The sequence below is a fragment of the Mobula hypostoma genome, chromosome 4, assembly GCF_963921235.1.
Source record: "Mobula hypostoma chromosome 4, sMobHyp1.1, whole genome shotgun sequence".
NCBI lineage: Eukaryota > Metazoa > Chordata > Chondrichthyes > Myliobatiformes > Myliobatidae > Mobula > Mobula hypostoma.
In genome coordinates, this window is record NC_086100.1 from 82,226,913 (window position 1) to 82,251,267 (window position 24,355).

Consider the following 24,355-nt stretch of genomic DNA (forward strand, 5'->3'; position numbering starts at 1 on the left):
TTTGCCTCATTTCTTCAGTACATTTCCCTGAGAACATCTGTTCCCAATTTATGTTTCCAAGTTCCTGCCTGATAGCTTCATATTTCCCCTTACTCCAATTAAATGCTTTCCTAACTTGTCTGTTCCTATCCCTATCCAATGCTATGGTAAGGGAGATAGAATTATGATCACTATCTCCAAAATGCTCTCCCACTGACAGATCTGACACCTGACCAGGTTCATTTCCCAATACCAGATCAAGTACAGCCTCTCCTCTTGTAGGCTTATCTAAATATTGTGTCAAGAAACCTTCACCCCATCTAAACCCCTTGCTCTAGGGCCATGCCAATCGATATTTAGGAAATTAAAATCTCCCACCATGACAATGACAACCGTGTTATTATTACACCTTTCCAGAATCTGTCACCCTATCTGCTACTGAATGTCCCTGTTACTATTGGGTGGTCTATAAAAAACACCCAGTAGAGTTATTGTCCCTTTCCTGTTCCTAACTTCCACCCACAGAGACTCGGTAGACAATCCCTCCATGACTTCCTCCTTTTCTGCAGCCATGACACTATCTCTGATCAGCAGTGCCACGCCCCCACCTCTTTTGCCTCCCTCCCTGTCCTTTCTGAAACATCTAAAACCCGGCACCTGAAGTAACCATTTCTGTCCCTGAGCCATCCAAGTCTCTGTAATGGCCACAACATCATAGCTCCAAGTACTGATCCACACTCTAAGCTCATCCGCTTTGTTCATGTACACCAGTCATTGAAAGTGGGCATGCAGGTACAGCAGGTGGTGAAAAAGGCGAATGGTATGCTGGCATTTATAGCGAGAGGATTCGAGTACAGGAGCAGGGAGGTACTACTGCAGTTGTACAAGGCCTTGGTGAGACCACACCTGGAGTATTGTGTGCAGTTTTGGTCCCCTAATCTGAGGAAAGACATCCTTGCCATAGAGGGAGTACAAAGAAGGTTCACCAGATTGATTCCTGGGATGGCAGGACTTTCATATGAAGAAAGACTGGATGAACTGGGCTTGTACTCGTTGGAATTTAGAAGATTGAAGGGGGGATCTGATTGAAACGTATAAGATCCTAAAGGGATTGGATAGGCTAGATGCAGGAAGATTGTTCCCAATGTTGGGGAAGTCCAGAACGAGGGGCCAGAGTTTGAGGATAGAGGGGAAGCCTTTTAGGACCGAGATTAGGAAAAACTTCTTCACACAGAGAGTGGTGAATCTGTGGAATTCTCTGCCACAGGAAACAGTTGAGGCCAGTTCATTGGCTATATTTAAGAGGGAGTTAGATATGGCCCTTGTGGCTAGGGGAGTCAGGGGGTATGGAGGGAAGGCTGGGGCGGGGTTCTGAGTTGGATGATCAGCCATGATCATAATAAATGGCGGTGCAGGTTCGAAGGGCTGAATGGCCTATTCCTGCACCTATTTTCTATGTTTCTATGTTTCTATGATACTCCTTGCATTAAAATTGACACATCTCAAACCATCGGTCTGAGTGCGTCCCTTCTCTATCACCTGCCTATCCTCCCTCTTGCACTGTATCCAAGCTGTCTCTGTTTGTGAGCCAACCGCCTCTTCCTCTGTCTGTTCAGTTTGGTTCCCAACTCCCAGCAACCCTAGTTTAAACTCTCCCTGATAGCCTTAGCAAACCTCCCTGCCAGGATATTGGTCCCCCTGGGATTCAAGTGCAACCCATCCTTTTTGTACACATCACTCCTGCCCCGAAAGAGGTCCCAATGATCCAGAAATCTGAATCCCTGCCCCTGCTTCAATCCCTCAGCCACTCATTTATCCTCCACCTCACTCTATTCCTATACTCACTGTCACAAGGCACAGGCAGTAATCTCGATATAACTACCTTTGTGGTCCTGCTTCTCAACTTCCTTCCTAACTCCCTGTAGTCTGCTTTCAGGACCTTCTCCCTTTTCCTGCCTATGTCATTGGTACCAATATGTACCACGACCTCCGGCTGTTCTCCTTCCCACTTCAGGATATCGTGGACGCGATCAGAAACATCCTGGACCCTAGCACCTGAGAGGCAAACTACCATCTGAGTTTCTTTCCTGCATCCACAGAATTGCCTATCTGACCCCCTAACTATAGAGTCCCCTATCACTGCTGCCATCCTCTTCCTTTCCCTACCCTTCTGAGCCACAGGGCCAGACTCCATGCCAGAGGCGCGGCCACTGTCACTTCCCCCAGGTGGGCCGTTCCCCCCCAACAGTACTCAAACAGGAGTACTTATTTTTAAAGAGGACAGCCACAGGGGTGCTCTCTAGCTTCTGACTCCTGCCCTTCCCTCTCCTGACTGCTACCCACTTATCTGTCTCCCCAGGCCCTGGTGTGACTACCTGTCTATAACTCCTCTCTGTCACCTCCTCACTTTCCCTGACCAGATGAAGGTCATTGAGCTGCATTTCCAGTTCCCTAACACTGTCCCTAAGGAGCTTCAACTCGACGCACCTGGTGCAGATGTGGCCATCCGGGAGGCTGGGGGTCCCCAGGACTTCTCACGTCTGACACCGAGCATAGAACACCAGCCTCACACAAATTCTTCCTGTCTGTATTCTACACAGGTAACCTACCTCGACTCGACCTGTTAACACCTAAGCCCCATTGAGCCAAAGCTTTCCTACTCTGTCTCCCACTACTCCACTGTCCGCTCCTCTGATGCCCACTCTTTAAAGCTGTCTCCTTTTAAACCCTTCTCACTGTTCTCATTGGCTGACGTCCACGCACTTGTGCAGTCGTGCCCCAATCAAACCGCTGAAGAAATAACCGTCTCCTTTTAAATCTTCTCACTGTTCTCACTGGCTGACGTCTATGTGCTTGTGCAGTTGTGCCCTGATCAAACCGCTGAAGAAATATGAATTTTAGTAAGGGGTTTGATGAGGTTCACCAGAGTAGGTTCATCCAGAAAGTCATGAGGCATGGGATTCATGGAAAGTCTGACTCAGAATTGGCTTGCCAACAGAAAGGCTGGTAATAGATGGAGCACATTTTGCCTGGAAGTCGGTGACCAGTGGTGCTTCACAGGGATCTGTTCTACGACTACTGCTCTTTGTGATTTTTATAAATGACTTGGATTAAGTAGTGGAAGGGTGGATTAGAAAATTTGTAGATGACGCAAGGGTTGCTGGAGCTGTAGATAGAGTGGAAGGTTGCGTAGGTTACAATGGGACATCAATGGGTTGCAGAACTGGGCTGAGAGTAGCAGATGGAGTTCAGTCTGGAACAGTGTGAAGTGATACACTTTGGAAAGTCAAACTTGAATACAGAGTACACGGTTAGTAGCAGGATTCTTAGCAGTGTGGAGGAACAGAGGGATCTTGGGGTCCACGTTCATAGATTCTTCAAAGATGCTGCACAAGTTGATAGAGTTGTTAAGAAGGCATATGCTGTAGTGGCCCTCATTAGTCAGGGGATTGAATTCAAGAGGCACAAGGTACTGTTGCAGCTCTATAAAGCTCTGGTTAGACCAAACTTGGAGTACTATATTCAGTTCTGTTTCCTCATTGTTGGAAGAATGAGGAATCTTTAGGAAGGGGGCAGAACAGATTTATCAGGATGCTGTCTGGATTACAGAACATGTTTTACAAGGAAAGGTTAATTGAGTTGGGGATTTTCTCATTGGAGCAAAGGAAGATGAAGGGAGACTTGACAGTGGTGTATAATATTATGTCAGTCATAGATGGAGTGGAGAGTCTGGACAGTCAGCACCTTTTATGCAGGGAGACAAATACCAATACATTCGTTTTAATGTGAGTAGAGGAAATTTTAGGGGAGATGTCAGAGACAGAGAGTGGTGTCTCTCTGGACCATCCTGCCAGGGATGGTGGCAGGGATTGTTACAATACAGACATTTAAGAGACTCTTAAATTGGCACACAGGAGGGTGAATGGGCTGTGTAGGAGGGAAGGGTTAGATTGATCATGGGCTAGGTCCATCTTGGTCGGTACAACATTGTGGGGTGAAAGCTCTTACTGTGCTGTACTGTTTTATGCTCTATATTCTGTTTGATTGAATAATGCTAATTCCTTTTAAACTATATGGGATGCAATATCACTGAAATTCATGAGGTTAATTTTCAGGAATTGATTAAATCAGTTTGCAAAAATACCTGTCCTCAGCAAAATATGTCTAAACACATTCCAGAATTAAGTGAAATTAATTCCCATCTGACTACTATTAGGATACATTTAGTAGCAGCAATGCATCTCATTGAAATTTCCTCAATATCAACTTCAGTCCTGTGATCTGTCTCAGCCCATATTTTCTATTTGGCCATAAACATAGTAGGCATGAGGCCAGATTGAAAACAGCTGATGCTTAACCTACAGTGCAATAACCACTTACACATTTGCAGGGTCAGCATAACAGAGGCAAGCTTGCAATGAGAAAAAAATGTCTGTCGATGGAAGAGTAGGATATTAATCATTACTGGAAGATGTAGAAATCCACAGTAGTTTAAAAGGAACACACACAAAATGCTGGAGGAACTCAGCAGGCCAGGCAGCATCTTTGGAAAAGAGTAAACAGTCAACCCTTCATCAGCCCAAAATGTCGACTGTTTCCTCTTTTCCATAGCTGTCGCCTGGCCTGCCGAGTTTCTCCAGGATTTTGTGTGTGTTGCTTGAATTTTCAGCATCTGCTGATCTTCCCTTGTTTGTGATAGTTTAAAAGGCCAGGTATTGTAGTCCCTGATCTGTCAAAACCTCCAGCCTCTTTGTTGGTTTTGTAAATGTAAAAAGGGTGCGGGTGAGTTGTTACATCTGTAAGTGCAGTGCATACCATAGTAATTCTTGTGAACAAAAAAATCCAGAGACATACCAGGTTAACAGTTATGGGTGAGGGGTCGGGGTTGTGGAATGGTTGGTGATGGTAATTGAGAGGAGGGTGGTGACCTGCTACTGTTGTTAATTTCATTGGCTTTTCAAAGGAACAAAAAAACCTATAGACTTCAAATATCACATATAAATCCTCCAATTTATTGTAATATTCACTTCGCACCATCATTCTCCCTGAAACAATTGATTCACAAATATGATTCATTTATTCCATTCCAAAGTAATTGTTCTTTGTAATGTTCCAAAATACTGCAGTCACCAAGGAGTCTTGGTTGTAATTATTGCATCATAATCATCGTCCCACAGTAGCCTCTTTGGTTAGAATCAGAATTAAGTTTAATACCACCAGCATATGTCATGAAATTTGCTGTCTTTGTGGCAACAGTACAATGCAATACATAATAATAGGAAAAACGTGAATGGCAGTATATATATACATATACATATATATATACACACACACATACATAATAGTTAATTTAAATAAGTAGTGCAAAAGTAGAAATAAAAAAGTAGTGAGGTAGTGTTAATAGGTTCAACGTCCATTCAGAAATCAGAACACAAATTTATATTGTGTTTCCTTCGTCTATGGTTCATCAAAGAAGAAATATTTTTGTACATTGCTCAGAATGACATTACAGATAAATATTTTCTTTTGCAGAATTAAACATCTGTATAGAAATAGATTGGAGGAATTGTCTGCTGTAGAGAAGAAACTTTGCAAATTATCCTATGGTTTTTATATTTGGAATGAACGGCAACCGTGGGTGCTTTTATCTTTACACGACTTCACACATCTTTCTCCTTCCCCCAACATCAATGTTGCTCTGAGATACTGAGGTGCATGGAAGGGGCAAGTTATTTATCAATTCAGAGATTCTTTTTCAATGACCTTGATCTTATTTAAATGACAAATCGATCTGAATAATTTATCACTGAAGTAAATTTTCTTTCAAGGCTGTTGCATAATTTACAGTCTCATTGTTTGTTTTCATGCTCATTTTTTTGTTCATCAAAGGAATAAAAGGTTCTTCAACTATAATAAAGAAATCTAGTTTGGAAAGAAAGAAAAGTAGTTATTTAAGGAAAATAATCAGCACTGTATAACTGCTAGATTTAAAGTAAATCATTTGAAGAAGCCTCCATTATGCCAAATAGACCTTTCCATTATTCCTTTCACTCACTCACTCGTGATCTCATTTCTGTCATATGACTGAATTTAAATAACATCCAACGTTTGTTGCCCTGAACTCTAAGAACTAACAGAAAACAAGTTACACAGAGGACTCCACTATTGAAATTCAATGAATAGGATTACACACACACAAAGCTTGCCAGGCTTTATAAGGTAGAGTTGTGGAACAGAACTATTCCGTTGTTGGGTGATTCCTTCAGAAGCAATAAATCTCATCTTCAGTGACACACTGAAATTATTAATAGTAAAATAAACTAATGTTAATTCTGCTCCTGCTGAACAATGTTATGAATAAGAAAATGCATAATGTGAATGAGGCTATCCTTCGGCACAAGTACAACAGAGAGTTCTTTAATGCTTTTGACACAATTCCATCGTGCATGTAAAATGAGATTCCACTTGAATCGACGTTTTGTGAATTCAATCCAATGTTCAGTTCGATGCAGGACTCCAAGCCATTAGAGAGCAGAGTAAACCGCCATCAGTTTACTGGAAGTCAAAGGAAGGTTTTGATCAGCTAAAAGCTAAGTTTTTCTTACTCCCCAGTTCCTCAATAAACATCTTGCTTCAGAACTTCTGAGTCTCTTTATTTGGCTTCTCAGGAAATTGCCGGACAGTTACTGTTTTTTAATGAAAATAGAATACACACGCTTATACTTCTTGAAGAATCCTGCCTTTATGGAAAAAAAGGTCAGTATCTTTAAGACAATTATGTCAAATCAGTTTGAAGCATATTGTTATTTGTCATTTCCATGGCAAAAGCAATACCTGGCTTTCTTCCAACTTTGCTCTGCTTTGAGAATTCAACAACCTCTGAGTTCTGCCTGCTTGTCTGCCCAGGCACCAGCTGCATAATTAAAACATCCAAAGTTATTTGTTGCACCCTTTGGTTATCTGTCTGAATAATTGTAACTGAACTGATTGTACAATTTCCATGAAGAATAGAAAAGAGAAAAAAAAGGTCCGTATTAGTAATCTACCCACTTTAAAGTTTATCTTCATGCTCAGTGTCCTCAGGACATGGAGCAGGATGAAACAATGAAAATGAATGAAATTGCAATTATTTAACAATTGGTTCAAAGCAGGGTTTTTGCTGATGTCACTGTTATTCTAGACTGCTGAGCAGCATTGGGCTAAATTTGATAACTTGCCACTTAAACAAGCTATTTAGATTAATGTAAAACTTGAAACATCCTGGAGGTGGAAGTGGTTAAACTATTCATCCTATTGAAAGAATTAACATTTTGGATTCAACAACAAAACAGATTTGAACCTGCTTTGGCCCTATCAGTGGCATCAATTTTTGATGTTCGTTCTTTGAAAATATGGCCTATTGTTCACTTGCCATTCATTTGTTGTGGCAAATTTATGGATGATGTTATGATTCATTATTCCATTCTCCGATAGCGTCATTTACTAGATAGTGGAATGAATGTCAGTTCACGTAACCAGATATGTCCTTAAGCAGCCACACTGGCTTCTGATAAATAACTTCCCATGTCTTTGCTCAACTGCTTGACAGCTTTATGAAGATTAACCATAATAATTTACACAAATCAGTAGCAGATGTAAGACAGATCATGGTGACTGGTGACAACAGGGACAGGAAAAGAGCTGTCACACGTGACACCGACATAAATGTTGGAATAACAGTACTAATGATAGAAAGAAAACAGAATAATTTCAATGAAATAGTAACCATAAAAAAGAAAGCTAAATGCAGTATCTAGATTAAGCCATTTAGTAGCCTCTACAGCTGTGACTCAGATGCAGCTCTTAGCAGCAGAGATTTGAATGCAGGGTGATGCAAAATAATTGGTTCTGTTGAGTGACATACTTGTTGCAATGGTTTCCTGTATAAAAATACCTTCGGCTTCACATGAAATCAATTTCCCAAGAAGAGGCTGGTTAATGTCAGAAATTGTTGTTCCTGAGAAGATGATAATTTGTCCATTACCCAGATTTCCTCCATTCTTTAATTGAGTCATACAACTTGAAAACAAACCTCTTCAGCCCAAGTTGTTCATGCCAGACAAGATGCTGACCTGAGCTAGTCCCATTATCCTAAATTTGCCACATATCCCTCTAATCTTCCCTATACATGAACTTGTCCAAATGTCTATTAAACATTGTAATTGTACCTGCCTCTACCACTTCTGGCAATTTGGTCCATATACCCTCCACTCTTGGTGTGAAAAATTTGCCTCTCGGGTCACCTTTAAATCTTCCTCTCTCACTTTAAACCTAGTCCTCCAGATTTAGGCTCCCTTACCCTGAGAAAAGAATTCAACCATCTGCCTTATGCCCCTCGTGATCTGACGTATGTCACCTCTCGGCCTCCTCCTCTCTCAGAAAACGAGTCCCATTTTATCTAGTAATTCAAGCCATCAATCAAAGGGGGACTGCTTTGTCGAACCCCTCCGCTCCACCTGCCACAGGTGAAAATTCCCAGTGGCCAACATTTTAATTCCAATTCTCATTCCCGCTCCGACATGTCGGTCCATGGCCTCCTCTTATTTCAACACCTGATAGCAAAAATATCGATTTCTCCTTCTGGTAAACTAATTCCCCGTCACTTCTCTATTGCCCACTCTGGCCTTTTACCTCTTCTCACCTGTCTATCACTTTCCCCTGGGCCCTTTCCTTCTTTCCTTTCTCCTATGGTCTGCTCTCCTCTCCTATCAGATTCCTTCTACCTCACCCTTGACCTTTCCCACCCACTTGGCTTTACCTATCACCTTCTAGATATCCTTCTTCCCCTCCTCCCACCTTTTTATTCTGGCCCCTCTACCATTCCTTCTCAGGCCTGAAGAAAGGTCTTGGCCCAAGATGTCAACAACCGTCCATTCATTTCTATAGATGCTGCCTGACCTGCTGAGTTCCTCCAGCAATTTGTGTGTTGCTTTCTATTTCCAGCATCTGCAGACTTTCTTGTGTTTATGCATAAATTATAGCTGTTTTGTCCTTCTTGCTAGAAAGTGAGCAATTCAATACAGTACAGGGAAGTAGGGATGTAGAAAAACAAGTTAGGAAATCTTTAGGAAAACTTTATTTAATTTTGTACTGAAAGTGCATTCACAGTATGAGCACAATTTATGTTGAGTAATTAATCTGTTTAATGATAGTCGCCAATTACTTCTTGACTGTTCATTGCATGATGTTTGTGCTGTCTGTTTCCATAAATTTTTCTGTTATTCCTGATATTACGTTAATTTATGCGCACTATAACCTCAGTAATCATTCCAAGTCTCTGGCTGATTCTTGTTTTATTTTTTCTCTGTTTCAGATGGAACAGGAAGGAGAGAATAACATTGTAGTTACAAACTTGCACCTTAATTGCATAAAATTAAGAAAAATTTTAAATTGTTAGCATTGTCAGATGTATATATAATATTCTATTTGATCTCTTTTCACACTAACTAATCTCACTAATTATTGCTTGTTTCTTCGAATACTTTTATTTTGTAATTAGATCATATACTTTCTCGTCAGTATTAACTGATCTATTCATTCTGATTTTTATTCCCTTCTTCTTGACCTCTGCCCTTGAACACATCCATTGTTTCCCCAGGGCAGTCTGTCACTTTTAATCTCTCCAGCTCCTCACTCCATGACCTTTGGTACCGCTCTCTATGTTGTTTGAGAGTTTGCCATTTGTTTACTGTCCGGGTTAAACCCGATACACCTGCAGCACTTCACAGCCAAATGGAAATTGGGGAATTAATTACATTTTTAAGATAGTGCGACATTTCTGTTGCTTATCTTTCCTTGATGATGGAAGATCTTTGACTGCTTTAAAAGGGAAAAAATCACAAATGGTCCCTTTCTCCTTCCCCCATTATTTGAAAAGTTCATACCAGTCATATGAATTATGAATAGGTCCCGAAGTATTTTGTGAGAGAAATGCGGAACCATTTCAAATTTTTCAGCATTTCTCCTTTATTCTATTGTACAAACTGAATTGTTTTAATATAAGGATCATATATAGATCAGCAAGGTTAAAGCCTGCAAATTCAGGAATACTCAAAGATCCAGACTAAATTAGAGCAAATACGTGGCTTAGTTGCTAGCTGGCGCCTAGCTGTTCCAAATGATCTAAATTGTTGCATAATTAATAATGGGCAGTAACTCAATCACATGAACCTTCAAATGCATTGATGAATTTCATTTATGTAACGCTGCTTCAATTTCATCAAGATAACTGTGCAATATAACTAGAAAATGCACACTATTTAAAAGGTAATTTCTAGGTGAAGAGTAGGTACCAAAAGACTGATATGAAAAACCTGTCTTTTGCAGGAGTAATCAAATTCTCTTGCAAACTCTGCTAATGAGCACAATTACAGAAGCCCCAAATGTCCTCACAACTAATTGCAGTGATTTCCCAGATGCAAACCAATGTTGAATTCTTCATGGGTTTCAGAGCCGGAGCATAAAACCTCCCATATTATTGAGATGATTACGTTGGGTGAACTACCAGTGCAGATTAGACCTATTGCAACAGTGACCCCATTCATTGAAATAAAGAGGATCAGGTGCAAGGAAGAAGGGAAAGTTCAAGGTCATTTGGATTTTTGAAAATTAATTGAGCATATTGAAACATATTTAATTATTTTAATTATCTTCTATTTTAGTAAAAATCATTTTGAACGTGTTTTAATAGTGAAGAATCTGCAATGGTTTTGTTAAAGATTTGTAAATAGGACAGACATTCTGTGCTCAGCCTCGATCACACAATACCAATACTGACACAAGGCACTGAACAAAACCTCATTGAATAACTCCGAGTTCTTTTGAAGTGTTCTTTTGAGGATCTGCAGAAGGTAAGGATGAACTCTGCCGTAAGTCAATTTGTGTAATGTTTGAGGGTAAGCATACAGAACCCAGGAAATTCAAGCTTCTTATTTCTGAATCTCATTTTTTATCAGAGAAAAATAATTTCCTTTAAAACTCTGCTGGTTCACTGTGGATTTTGCAATACGCTGTGCATATACTCTTTGGCTGTTGCCTGACTGTTACAGGCTGGGCCTAGCAGCGTATCGAAGCCACAGGGCCCAGGTCCGAGAGTGTGGTGAAGCAGCAGGGCCCAGGTCCGAGAGCATAGTTGTGGTAAACCATATATATGTTGTAACTGGGTTAACTGTCTGGACACGCGCCTCTGCTGACTGCTCCTTAGCTCCTCCCACAGAGTCCTGTATAAAGGTGTTTCGCCTTGCCCCTCCCCCTCAGTCCGGGGGTGGACACTCATCATGGAGGTAGTATTGTACAGCGAATAAAAGCCTTTCAGTATTTTACCTAACTTCAGTCTTTTGGAGTTATTGAAGGTGCGCTTCAGTTTTATTTGCTGTACATTTTAAGCATGGAACATGTACTGAGACCCGACAAATTAGACCTCAATCCACAAACACCTGAAGCTGGAAACGCTTTCGAACTCTGGCTGGCTTGCTTCAAAGCATACCTAGAGGAGATTAAAGCGACCGACCCCATAATGAAGCGCAGAGTTCTACTCTCCAGGGTCAGTCCATGGGTCTATTTGCTGATCAGAGACCAGCCAGGCTATGATGGCGCGATGAGTGCCCTCAAGAGATGATACCTGCGGCCGATAAACAGCGTCTATGCTTGGCATCACTTAGCAACACGGCAACAACGCCCCGGGGAATCGAGTGCTGAGTTCGTCCGGGCCCTACAGACACTCGTCCGGTCCTGCAAATGCCAGGAGGCACAGCATGCAGAACTCCTAGTAAGAGACGCCTTCGTCACGGGGACTAGGTCAGTGTATGTGCACCAGCGGCTGTTGGAAAAAGCCGATCTTACCTTAACTTCGGCGATCGAGCTGGCCGACATGCTGGAGGCCGCTCTGCATAACTCTGAGGCTCTCCAGGCATGCTATCCCCCGATGGCCTCGTGGGCGCCGCAGACCCTGCAACCCGCCAGCGAATCAACCTCGGCTGCCGCCAGTCACAAGTCCCCACAACCCGCTGGCGAATCGACCTCGGCTGCCGCCAGTTGCAAGTCCGTGAAGTGCTACTTCTGTGGACTGGAAAAGCACCCCCGGAAACGCTGCCCGGCCCGAGAAGCTACCTGCTCCAGCTGTGGAAAGAAGGGCCACTTCGCAAAGGTCTGTAAGTCCAAACTGCGAGCGGGATCGAGCAGCGCCGCGTGCGAGACGTGGGGGTCGCCATCTTGCCTGCCGCCATCTTCCCTGCACGCCGCCACCATGTGCGAGACATGGGGGCTGCCATCTTCCCTGCACGCCGCCACCATGTGCGAGACATGGGGGCTGCCATCGTCCCTGCACGCTGCCACCATGTGCGAGACATGGGGCGGCCATCTTGGTCGGCACCACCTCCCACCGCCTACGACCAACGGGTGCTCACGGGGTACCCCACCACGCCGGACCAAGACAGCGACCCAACCCTGGCTTCCATGACCCTTGACCAAAGCGCTCCCCACCAGCTCGCAAGGTCAATGTTGGACATCCTGGTGGAGGACGCAGGACAAGCTGCCTGTTTGACACAGGCAGCACGGAGAGTTTTATCCACCCGGACACGGTGCAGCATCGCGGACTCGCAATACGGCCAGTAGGTCAGAGGGTCGCCATGGCTTCCGGGTCGCATACAACAGACATCCGGGTGGGGGGGGGGTTGTGTAGCGACACTAGTGGTGCAGGGCACAGAATATCGAGACTTTACGTTATTAGTCATGTCTCAACTGTGTGCCCCTGTGCTATTGAGGTTGGACTTCCAGAGCCACCTGAAAAGTGTGACAATGAAGTATGATGGGCCCCTCCCACCAATTACTGTCGTAAATCCCCAGTTTTGTAGGGATACGTCACATACCCCGCTACTGACCACACACACACACACACACACACCGACCCGCACATCCCACCCAACACCGTGCCAACTGCCGCACCACCGACGGCACTTGTAGCCTCTCCACCCTCAGGATCCCTCCCCCACCGCTGTTCGCCAACCTGACCCCCGACTGTAAACCTGTGGCAACTAAAAGCAGGAGGTACAGCGCGGGGGACAGAGCCTTCATTAAGTCGGAGGTGCAGCGGCTGCTCAGGGAGGGGTTCATTGAGGCAAGCACAAGTCCTTGGAGGGCACAGATGGTCGTTGTTTGGAACGGGGAGAAGAATAGGATGGTCGTGGACTATAGACGGACCATCAGTAGGTTCACGCAGCTCGATGCGTACACTCTACCCTGCATCGCAGATATGGTCAATCAGATAGCACAGTACAAGGTGTACTCGACCATAGACCTAAAATCCGCTTACCATCAGCTCCCCATCCGCCGGGAGGACCGCCCTTACACTGCCTTCGAGGGGGACGGCAGGCTTTATCAATTCCTGCGCGTCCCCTTCGGTGTCACGAATGGTGTATCTGTCTTCCAGAGGGCAATGGACCGGATGGTGGACCAGTGCCAACTGAAGGCCACATTCCCATATCTGGATAACATCACCATCTGCGGTCACGACCGGCAGGATCACGACAACAACCTTCAAAAATTTCTCCAAGCGGCCAAATCTTTCAATCTCACCTATAACAAGGACAAGTGTGTATTTGGGACCAGCCGACTTGCTATCCTTGGGTGTGTCGTGGAGAATGGAGTCATTGGCCCTGACCCCGACCGTATGTGCCCCCTGTTGGAACTCCCTCTTCCCAACACCCTCAGAGCCCCCAAAAGGTGCCTGGGCTTCTTTTCATATTACGCCTAATGGGTCTCTAACTACGCAGACAAGGCCCGCCCCCGGTCAAGTCCACCACATTCCCCCTCTCTGCCGAGGCCCGCGCGGCCTTCAACCGCATAAGAGGGGACATTGCCAAAGCAGCAATGCATGCGGTGGATAAGGCCATTCCCTTCTAAGTAGAGAGTGACGCCTCCGACTTCGCACTGGCTGCTACCCCCAACCAGGCAGGAAGATCAGTGGCGTTCTTCTCCCGTACCCTTCAAGGCCCTGAAATTCGGCACTCTGCGGTAGAGAAAGAGGCCCAGGCCATAGTAAAAGCTCTTAGGCACTGGAGGCACTATCTCGCCGGCAAAAGGTTCACCCTGCTAACTGACCAGCGCTCAGTCGCATTCATGTTTAATAATCAGCAGCGGAGCAAAATCAATAATGATAAAATTCTGAGGTGGAGAATCGAACTCTCCACCTACAACTATGACATCATGTACAGGCCTGGGAAGCTCAATGAGCCCTCCGATGCCCTATCCCAGGGAACATGTGCCAGCGCACACATCGACTGGCTATACGCCCTACATGTAGATCTTTGCCACCCAGGGGTCACCCGGCTTTTCCACTTCGTGAAAGCCCGGAACCTGCCTTACTCCCTTAAGGAGATCAGGATGATGACCAGGGACTGCCAAGTCTGCGCAGAGTGCAAACTGCACTTCTACCGACCCGAAAAGGCACCAGTCATCAAGGCCACCCGCCCCTTTGAGCGAGTGAGTGTTGACTGTAAGGGCCCCCTTCCCTCCACCGACCGCAATGTGTACTTTCTTAACGTTATCGACAATTACTCGCGGTTCCCCTTCGCCATCCCCTGCACCGACACCACTACCATGTCAGTTCTAAAAGCCCTGCGCAAGCTCTTCACTCTGTTCGGATACCCATGCTATATCCACAGTGACAGAGGGTCCTCATTTATGAGTGACGAGCTGCGCCAATACCTGCTGGCTAGGCGAATTGCAACTAGTAGGACCACGAGCTATAATCCCTGGGGCAATGGACAGGTGGAGAGGGAGAATGCCACGGTGTGGAAAGCCACACTCTTAGCCCTCAGGTCAAAGGGACTGCCGGTCTCCCGCTGGCAGGAGGTCCTTCCCAAGGCACTCCACTCCATCTGCTCCCTGTTATGCACAGCCACCAATGCCACCCCTCATGAGCGGCTCTTTTCATTTCCCAGAAAGTCAACCACTGGAACCACCCTACCAACTTGGCTGATGTCCCCGGGGTCAGTGCTGCTCCGGAAACATGCGAGGAGCAATAAATACTCCCCGATGGTCGCCAGGGTTCACTTACTTCATGCGAACCCTCAGTATGCCTACGTGGTTTTACCTGATGGGCGGGAGGACACGGTCTCCATCTGTGACCTGGCGCCCGCAGGAGCTCTGGGCCCCTACCCTGAACACTCCTTGGTGACTATTGACCCCGTACCCACCGATGTATGTACCTACGAGACACCGCACACTCCAAACCCTACCCAGACACCAGGCGACTCTCCCATACCAGGCGCGACGCACACACACAAGGGATTAACAACGCCTAATGTGCCGACACCTCAAGTCAGGCTACGTAGATCACAGCAACAGACTCGACCGCCTGACAGACTTAACCTGTAAATATACTTGTTGTAAATATTGTCAGTCACTTCACCCCGCGGGACTCATTTTTAAAAAAAAAAGGAGGGGTGAATGTGGTAAACCATATATATGTTGTAACTGGGTTAACTGTCTGGACACGCCCCTCTGCTGACTGCCCCTGTGGCTCCTTCCAGGGGCACACACTCAGCATGGAGGTCGTATTGTACAGTGAATAAAAGCCTTTCAGTATTTTACCCAACTTCAGTCTTTTGGAGTTACTGAAGGCGCTTCAGTAGTGAAGCAGCAGGGCCCAGGTCCGAGAGTGCGGAACAATCCAATGTTTGGATGATTTAATCACTGGGCCAGTTTAACGAGGTCAGGGTGTCAGGGCTGGAGGCGAGGAATGGGGTGGTTCAGCTCGCTACTTCGCGGTGTTTACTTGGCTCTGCACTAAACTGGCGCTGCGACTTCGTGTCAGTAGATGGATTCACTTTTGTAAACTTCAGTTCTAAATGCTTTTTGCTTTCTTTTATTGCTTGCACGATTTTCTTTTTTTCTCTGCAGGTTGGGTGTATGATGGTCTTTTTTTTAATGGCTTCTTTTGGATTTCTTTGTTTTATGGCTGCTTGTAAGGAGATGAATCTCAAAGTTGTATAATGTATACATACGTGGATAATAAATGCACTTTGAACTTTCAAGCTTTGAAGTTTTGAGTCAAAGTGTTGTACAGCACAGTAAAACGCCCTTCATCCAATACTTGTCCGTATCAACAAGAATGTATATTCATGCTACTCCCATTTCTCAGCATCGTCCTACTCACTAAACTCTTGTCGTCCATTAACCTGTCCACATACTGTCCACGCACCTTTTAAATGAATCTAATGTAGCTGCCTCAACTACTACTTCTAGCAAATGGTTCCATATATCTACTAGCAACTGTGTATAAAAGTTGCCCTTCAGGTTCGTATTAAGTCTTTCACCGATAACTTTAAAACTATGTCATTTCGTTTTCGACCCTGGAAAAAGACTGCTCATTCTATCCGTGTCCTTCATGATTTTATACAGTATATCTGTGCAAGGTTATTCCCCAGTCTCCTATGCTCCTAAAAGTAAAGGCCCAGCCTATGCAATCTTTCCTGTGCTCTTGTGATTGCTTGTACATGCAATCAAAGAAGTTTCCAACTAGAGTAATTTTAAACAGAGGCTGATAACTGAACAACAGGATTAAACCAGTTGTCTTGTTGTATATCATGTGAAATACCATAAAATCAGAAAATGATAACTGATATTCATTGAAAAAGTCCCAAATATATTAAAACAAAATTCCTTTATAAATAAAAAAGTGAATACACAGCTCTCATACATAAAGAAGTAAGTGATTAGACAAATTATATCTCATCTCTTCTGATTAGTACTCTTGCTGGGACTGATATTGTATTGTGCTAAATTCAAGCTTGAAGAAGCCAATGTTTCTACAAAAACAAATCACCATCTCACATCTTTCAGTAATAACATTAAATGTAATAGCATCTCATGTGGAAGGAAGAGTTCCAGTGGAAGTATTTTGTGAACAATGAAGTGATCTTCCTAAGCCGCAAACACTTTGCATTGTCTGAAGGTTATTGTCTAGAAATTCAATCACTTAGCATTTTTATGCAAGTTAAAGTGATTGTTCCAGATAAATATCCATATCCAGGGATATTGGCTTACTCTCAGAAGATTCTTGCACTCCCTACAGATCTTCAGCTTCAGAAGTTCATATGGTGACATCAACACTTCTATGACAGAATTGCAAATTTCTGGTCTTATAAAATATTAAATATGCAACATTACTTAGCTACAAACTCAAATTCAATATAAATGCATATCAACTATATACACAGTATACTACAGTGCCGAAGTATTCACCCTCCTTGGAAGTTTTCATGTTTTATTGTTTTACAACATTGAATCACAGTGGATATAATTTGTTTTTTTTTGACACTGATCAACAGAAAAAAGACGCTTTTATGTCAAAGGAAAAACAGATCTCTACAAAGTGATTGAAATTAATTACAAATATAAAGAATTAAATAATTGATTGCATAAGTATTAACCCCCACCCACCTTTAATATTACACACCAAATCATCACTGGTGCAGCCAAATGGTTTTAGAAGTCAGATAATTAGTTAAATGGGGATCTGTTTTTGGAGACCAGTGTGCAGCCAAGGTGTTTCAATTGATTGTAGTAAAAATGCACCTGTATCTGGAGGGTTCAACCGTTTGTGAGTCAGCATCCTGAAAAAAACTACACCACGAAGACAAAAGAACACTCCAAGCAACTCCGCAAAAAGGTTATTGAAAAGCACAAGTTGGGAGGTGGATACAAGAAACTTTCCAAGTCACTAAATATCCTTTGGAGTACAGTTAAGTCAATTATCAAGAAATGGAAAGAATATGGCACAGCTGTAAATCTGCCTAGAGCAGGCTGTCCTCAAAAACTGAGTGACTGTGCAAGAAGGGGACCAGTGCGGGGGGCCACCAAGAGACCATGACAACTCTGGAGGAGTTGCAAGATTCAGTGGCTGAGATCGGAGAGTGCGCACATACAACTGTTGCCTGGGTGCTTCACCAGTTGCAGCTTTATGGGAGAGTGGCAAAGAGAAAGCCACTGTTGAAAAACACTCTCATGCAATCTCAGCTAGAGTTTGCCAGAAGGCACGTGGGAGACTCTGAAGTCAGCTGGAAGAAGTTTGTATGGTCTGACAAAACCAAAATTGAGCTTTTTGGCCATCAGACTAAACACTATGTATGGTGTAAGCTAAGCACCGCACATCATCAAAAACACACCATCCCTTCTGGGAAGCATGGTGGTGGTTGCATCATGCTGTGGGGATGCTTCACTGCAGCAGGGCCTGGAAGGCTTGTGAAGATAAAGGGTAAAATGAATGCACCAAAATACAGGGTAATCCTGGAGGTAAACCTGCATCAATATACAGGGAAGTCCTGGAGGAAAACCTGATGCAGTCTGCGAGAGAACTGTGACTTGGAAGAAGATTTGTTTTCCAGCAAGACAATGACCCAAGGTATAAAGCCAAAGCTACACAGGAATGGCTTAAAAACAACAAAGTTAATGTCCTGGAGTAGCCAAGCCAGAGTCCAGACCTCAACACAACTGATAATTTGAGGCTGGACTTGGAAAGGGCTGTTCACACACGATCCCCATGTAATCTGAGAGAGCTTGAACAGTTTTCCAAAGAAGAATGGGGAAAAATTGCAGTGTCCAGATGTGCAAAGCTAATAGAGACCTATCCACACAGACTCAAGGATGTAATTGCCGCCAAAGCAGTATCCACTAAATACTGACTTGAAGGGGATGGATACTTATGCAATTAATTATTTTGAGTTTTATATTCTTTATGAACCCTGAATTCTTCTGCTTTTTTAAGCTGGATCATGTCTTAACTTCTGAAAACCAATTCTGCATGTGCTGGTCTGCTTTTATTTTTGAAACATAGAACATAGAAAACCTACAGCACAATACAGACCCTTCAGCCCACAATGCTGTGTCGAACATATACTTACTTTAGAAATAACCTGGGGGTTACACATAGTCCTCTATTTTTCTAAGCTCCATGTACCCTGTCATGCGTGATGCCAAGCAGAGCTACCGGACGGATGACGCTAATGAGAGAGATAATGGAAGACAGTGGAGAAACATTCGAAATGCTAATAAGAGAGAAGAGAGAGATTAATGAGAAAGAAACACAATTCAGATATTGACAGACTGTTTGAACCTGAACTGTTTGAAGTTTGATGGACAGGTGATACCCCAGCAGGGGGATAAAAGGAGCAGGTTTGCTAAGGCACGACATGCCACGAGACCCTGGAAAGAGCAGTGTGCCCCCACAAGTTGGTCAGAGTTTGGAGGACCGGTTTGTGGGAATCGATCAGAGGCTCACAGGGTGTAAATGTACGATCGGTGGGAACCTGGAGTGTGTGTCTGCCCTTGCCTGGGTGCCAAGTTCACCGCGGAAGAACGATCGTATTCGGAACAGAGGGGTCACAGTTGGTGACCACAGTGGGATCAGAAGACATCGAAAGGTTTGCCTGAAACCAACTGCATCTCTCACTCTCTCTCCAACGGTACAACAACAGCGATTACTTTGAACTGCACTAAACTGAACTGAACTCTGCTTCACTTAAGACTGAACATTTACCCCTAGACTGCGATAGAGCTTGGTTGATTCTTATTACCCTATTTCTGGGTACATGTGTGTATTATCATTGCTAACCTGTTACATTTATATCCTTGCGATTAGTGTACTGTATTACTTATTTCTTTAATAAAACTTAATTAGTTCCTAGTCATCACAGACTCCAACGAGCGTTCCATTTCTGCTGGTTTGGCAACCCAGTTACGGGGTACATAACATAAGTGGGGATCTCGTCTGGGATTTTGAACGTCAAAATTGGGACTGGGTAAATTGATTGCGTTAAAATTCCGGAAAGAAAAAAAAAAGGCAAACAGCAGAAATGGAGATTGAGGAATTTCTAAAGGCGCCAACCTTGGAGGCATTAGAGGATGCCAGGAAATCAGAATTGGCGACTGTTACCAAACAGTTGAATCTTTTTAAGGGGAAGCCGAAAATGAGGAGAGCGGAGATGCACAGAGCTGTCGTTGAACATTGTGTATCTAAAGGTGTGTTTCCCCACGTGGAGCTGGAGGTGGTGTCTATGAGCAAACCTGGTGGAGAGGCAGTGCAGATGCAGATGGAAAAATTAAGACTCGAGCACGAGTTCCGAGTAATGCAATTAGAACGAGAAGAGAAGCAGTTAGAATGGGAAGAGAGAGTAAGGCAGTTAGAATGGGAAGAGAGAGTAAAGCAGTTAGAACGGGAAGAGAGAGAGAAGGAAAGGGAGTTTGAGCTGGAGAAGTAAGGATGGTGCTAGAGAGGGGCCAAATGCCGAACCAAGATGGAGCATTCAGGGCGACCCAGGAGGTTAGGTTGGTTCCCCCATTTGAGGAGGTCGATGTTGATTGGTTCTTTCCACATTTTGAAAAAGTCGCTGCAAGTCAGGACTGGCTGAGGGATAGGTGGGCTGTTTTGCTTCAGCGCGTACTTAAAGGGAAGGCTCAACAAGCTTACTCAGCATTGTCAGCAGAAGATGCCCAGAGGTATGATGTGGTGAAAGAGGCTATACTCAGGATTTATGAGTTGGTCCCGGAAGCATACCAGCAAAGGTTCTGGAATGTGAGGAAACAGTGGGGCCGCACGTATTTAGAGTTTGCCAGTGTGATGCAAATGTATTGTGAGCGTTGGTGCGCCTCGAAAGGGGTCACTGGGAATTATGACAGACTGTTACAGCTAATACTGATTGAGCAATTTAAAGGTTGTGTCCCTGAAGGTATGAGGCCCTACCTAGATGAGAAAGAGGCAGACACTTTAGCCGCAACTGCTAAGTTAGCGGATGAGTATGCATTAACACACAAAGCAAAATTTACCTCGAGTAAGAGCTACCAGAAGGATAGTCGAGAGGGCAGAGAAAGTCCGCCGGAAAAGCCAGAAAGTAAGCCGGGGACTAGTGAGAAGGATAAGGAAGACAGGAAGCAGTTTGGTAGGTAGTCTACTGGGGTTACCATAGAACCATAGAACCATAGAAACTACAGCACAGAAACAGGCCCTTTGGCCCTTCTTGACTGTGCCGAACCATTTTCTGCCTAGTCCCACTGACCTGCACAAGGACCATATCCCTCCATACACCTCCCATCCATGTATCTGTCCTATTTATTCTTAAATGTTAAAAAAGAACCCGCATTTACCACCTTGTCTGGCAGCTCATTCCATACTCCCACCACTCTCTGCGTGAAGAAGCCCCCCCTAATGTTCCCTTTAAACTTTTCCCCCCTCACCCTTAACCCATGTCCTCTGGTTTTTTTCTCCCCTTGCCTCAGTGGAAAAAGCCTGCTTGTATTCACTCTATCTATACCCATCATAATTTTATATACCTCTATCAAATCTCCCCTCATTCTTCTACGCTCCAGGGAATAAAATCCTAACCTATTCAACCTTTCTCTGTAACTGAGTTTCTCAAGTCCCAGCAAAATCCTTGTAAACCTTCTCTGCACTCTTTCAACCTTATTTATATCCTTCCTGTAATTCGGTGACCAAAACTGAACACAATACTCCAGATTCGGCCTCACCAATGCCTTATACAACCTCATCATAACATTCCAGCTCTTATACTCAATACTACAATTAATAAAGGCCAATGTACCAAAAGCTCTCTTTACGACCCTATCTACCTGTGACGACACTTTTAGGGAATTTTGTATCTGTATTCCCAGATCCCTCTGTTCCACTGCATTCCTCAGTGCCTTACCATTAACCCTGTATGTTCTACGTTGGTTTGTCCTTCCAACGTGCAATACCTCACACTTGTCTGTATTAAACTCCATCTGCCACTTTTCAGCCCATTTTTCCAGCTGGTCCAAGTCCCTCTGCAGGCTCTGAAAACCTTCCTCACTGTCTACTACACCTCCAATCTTTGTACCATCAGCAAACTTGCTGATCCAATTTACCACATTATCATCCAGATTATTGATATAGATGACAAATAACAATGGACCCAGCACTGATCCCTGTGGCACACCACTAGTCACAGGCCTCCACTCAGGGAAGCAATTTTCTACCACCACTCTCTGGCTTCTTCCATCGAGCCAATGTCCAATCCAATTTACCACCTCTCCATGTATACCTAGCGACTGAATTTTCCTAACTAACCTCCCATGCGGGATCTTGTCAAAGGCCTTACTGAAGTCCATGTAGACAATATCCACTGCCTTCCCTTCATCCACTTTCCTGGTAACCTCCTCGAAAAACTCCAACAGATTGGTCAAACATGACCTACCACGCACAAAACCATGTTGACTCTCCCTAATAAGGCCCTGTCTATTCAAATGCTTGTAGATTCTGTCTCTTAGTACTCCCTCCAATAACTTACCTACTACTGGTGTTAAACTCACCGGCCTATAATTTCCCGGATTACTTTTCGATCCTTTTTTAAACAACGGAACAACATGAGCCACTCTCCAATCCTCCGGCACTTCACCCGTAGACAGCGACATTTTAAATGTTTCTGCCAGGGCCCCCGCAATTTCAACACTAGTCTCCTTCAAGGTCCGAGGGAACACCCTGTCAGGTCCCGGGGATTTATCCACTTTGATTTTCCTCAAGACAGCAAGCACCTCCTCCTTTTCAATCTGTACAGTTGCCATGGTCTCACTACTTGATTCCCTCAATTCCATAGATTTCATGCCAGCTTCCTTAGTAAATACAGACGCCAAAAACCTATTTAGGATCTCCCCCATTTCCTTTGGTTCCGCACAAAGCTGACCACTCTGATCTTCAAGAGGACCAATTTTATCCCTTACAATCCTTTTGCTCTTAATATACTTGTAAAAGCTCTTTGGATTATCCTTCACTTTGACTGCCAAGGCAACCTCATGTCTTCTTTTTGCCCTCCTGATTTCTTTCTTAAGTATTTTCTTGTATGCTATAATTGTGGGAAAGCCGGTCACTTTGCGTCCAGGTGTTTTGCCCCAAAGAAGGAGACGGGGAAAGGAAAAACGCCAACTCCGACTGGCTGTATTGAGCCGGCAAACAAACCGCTAGGGGAGAAGAGGTCTGATAGAGTTCAGGAAGGGTGTGAGAAGTTTATTTCGGCCGGATTGGTGTCAGTGAAGGAGGGGTCAAACCCAGTTCCAGTACGGATCTGGAGAGACACTGGGGCTTGTCAGTCATTGATCTTAAGGACTTTAGTGCAGAGACCGAGACTGGGGAGGTCAGTGTGATAAAAGGCATTGGGAAGGGGACTGAAGCAGTACCTTTGCACCAGATACACCTAAAAAGTGACTTGGTCTCCGGACCGGTCACGATAGGGGTGAGGCCCGAATTACCGATGGAAGACGTGAAGGTCTTACTCAGTAATGACCTTGCAGGTGGAGATGTGTACCCAGCAGTAAAACTGACAAGCAAACCTGCCAGCATTGAGACCCCGCCCATGGACTCACAGGTTTATCCCGTTTGCGCAGTGACTCGGCGCATGTCCAGAAAGGCTGCCGAAGCAAATGTAGATTTAGCTGAGACGTTTTTACCAGCCTTGTACCAGGAGGGGTTAGAAAGTGAGAAGAAGGAGCATAGTGGAGCGGAAGGAAGTGAGGGAGTTGAGGTAGATTTATCATTAGCGAGGAAGGTATTTATACAGGCACAGTAATGAGACGAGGAGCTGATGGATTTGATGGAGACAGATCTCTCCGAAGCAGAAATAAAAAGGGAACCAGTGGGCTATTATGTGAAGGAGGGAGTACTGATGAGGAAGTGGAGACCAAGTACCGTGCCCGCAGATGAGGAACGGGGGGTGGTACACCAGGTGGTAGTGCCGAAAATTTATAGGGACGAGATTTTTAACCTGGCCCACAAGATACCCCTCGGTGGACATTTTGGGGTGAGGAAAACAGTCGATAGAATTATGAAAGAGTTTTACTGGCCGAACATGAGGAAGGATATTATTGAGTATTGTAGACGTAAGCCGACACAGTTAATGCATATTAATATGTTGAAAGCTTATCACGATCAGAAAGCAGATCTAGTCAGTGTTAAAAATAAATGGGACTGGGGTGCCAAATGATAAGGGGAAAACCCACCTTGAAAAGATAAATATGGTGTCGACCACATTGGAGAATTCTATTGCTTTGGCCAACTTTGCTGATAAGGTCTCTCACTTAACCCCTGAACAGTGTGAGCTATTGATAAAGCTAATTAACCGGCATGCAGATGTATGTCCGGGTGTCCCGAGGCGATGCAAGGGGACGGTACATGGTCTTGTTGTTACATCAGATCAACCTATTGAGCAACACCCCTATAGGATGAACTTGGAGAAGGGCAAGCTGGTGGAGAAAGAAATTGAACACATGCTAGCCACAGGTATTATTAGGCCATCCAAATCGGAATGGGCCT

The 24,355-nt window shown here is 44.3% G+C and overlaps 1 protein-coding gene across 2 annotated transcripts in view; it reads right to left on the reverse strand.

The window, feature by feature from the left end:
• The window catches only part of amer3 (APC membrane recruitment protein 3), a 170,859-nt gene that overhangs the window by 31,446 nt on the left and 115,058 nt on the right, over positions 1-24,355 (reverse strand). The gene's annotated exons all lie outside the window — the stretch shown is intronic.